The sequence below is a fragment of the Poecilia reticulata genome, linkage group LG21 (genome assembly GCF_000633615.1).
Source record: "Poecilia reticulata strain Guanapo linkage group LG21, Guppy_female_1.0+MT, whole genome shotgun sequence".
Taxonomy (NCBI): Eukaryota; Metazoa; Chordata; class Actinopteri; order Cyprinodontiformes; family Poeciliidae; genus Poecilia; species Poecilia reticulata.
Window position 1 is genome coordinate 743,077 of NC_024351.1, and position 1,847 is coordinate 744,923.

Below are 1,847 nucleotides of genomic sequence, written 5' to 3' on the forward strand. Positions count from 1 at the left end.
ATGGATGGATGGATGGATGGATGGATGGATGGATGGATGGATGGATGGATGGATGGATGGATGGATGGATGGATGGATGGATGGATGGATGGACGGACGGATGGATTGATCGATTTTCTTTATTATATTTTAAATCTTCTCTCTTTCTAAATAATTTTTTATTTAATTTACAGATTTGGTTAATTGACCTCAGCATTATTTTTGTCCCTGCTGGTCTTCCATACAGCTGCTGACCCGCCCCCTGTTGCAGAGACTGGACGGAGCAGAAACATCTGGAGCTGAGTTCTGCTCTGCGACCAGGTGAGAATCTGCTTCTGTCTGTCTGTCTGTCTGTCTGTCTGTCTGTCTGTCTGTCTGTCTGTCTGTCTGTCTGTCTGTCTGTCTGTCTGTCTGGGGAAGTTTCCAGCTAACGTGGCTGCAGCTGCAGCCTGATCTGCAGCAGGAACCGAACTTCTTTTGGATCAGAACTTCTCAGCCTGGTCTGTTAGATCTGAGGTTTTACTTTCAGTTTGTTTCTGATCAGGCAGTAAAAGGTCAACCCTGATCTGGTTCATCAGACGTTTATTCGGTCACTTTGATTCATTTTCTGCAGCTTCTTTGCATCTGGAGCTCTGACGTCAGAGACCTGAAGCGAGTTTCTGCTGAACTGAACAGGGTTTGGTTTGGTTCTGAACTTCTGGTCCGAACCGGTTCAGCCCAGCAGATCCGTTTCAAAGTTTCTTTACTTTACTGATCCAGAAACAGATTGACTTTATTTTTAGTTTGAATGCAGCTAAAAACATCTGGTTTACATTTTCAATGGGGTTTGATGATTAAAATGTCAAAATGTTAAAACCTGATTAAATATAAAAACGGGAGCAGCTTTACTGATAAACTTCGGCCTGGATCATCCAGCAGCGCTGAGCTCAGACTTCAGTGACTCCAGGTGATTAATCGAGTTTCTCTTTCTCATCCTTTCAGCCATGTTGTCTCTGGCATCCCGGTCGTTTCGCCTCAGCGTTGCTGGTTGCCAAGCAAGCCGGCGCTCCTTAGCAACGGTCATCTCCGGCAACAAGACGTCCAAGTAAGTTATTGGAGCAACAACCGTAAATCAGGAAGAAAAGTTTTGTTTTAAGCTCAACTGTTCCTCTGAAACCTGCTCTGTTTTGCTTTAAGCGCTTTAAACTGCGGACCAAATGTAAAATATAAGTTTACTAAACTTTCTGCTTCCATTTGATTAAAGTAAATTTCTGTGAAACGACACCGAGATGCAGAAAAACATCAACAAACACATTAAATCAGCAGCTGCAGCACGATTCCAAGACAGAGAAATACTTTTAAAAGTAAACCTCGATGTTATACCCGTCGACTAGTCGAAAATGGTTCACAGCAACTTTCAGGCTTTATTAGCTATAATTACTTCAAATATTTACAGAAACCCGCTTAGACAGAAATGTATCATGCAGAAAAAAAAACATTATCCAGGACTTTTAGCAGAGCGGCGATCTTCCGGCCCTTTCAACCAAAAAGTTGCACAAAGTTCGAACAGCGGCTTCATGTATGAGTTAAATTACTAGTTGATGTTAACATCATAAATTAAACTTGTTATAAATGGATCGGCTTTGATTGTATGGAGGAATTCAAAGGTGCTAAACTCATGAATTAAGAGACGATACACAAAACTCCATTCTCTCCGGCTCACTGACAACCAGGAAGACATTTAATGCACATCTGCGGAATCACATATTACATTTTCATCATCTCATTTCATCGTCTCAGAATCCAAAATGTCTTGTCTTCTGCTTCTGGCTTCGAGCAATTATACCACTTTCAGTCTGCTGTTGTGTATTGGAAACATCTGACCAATG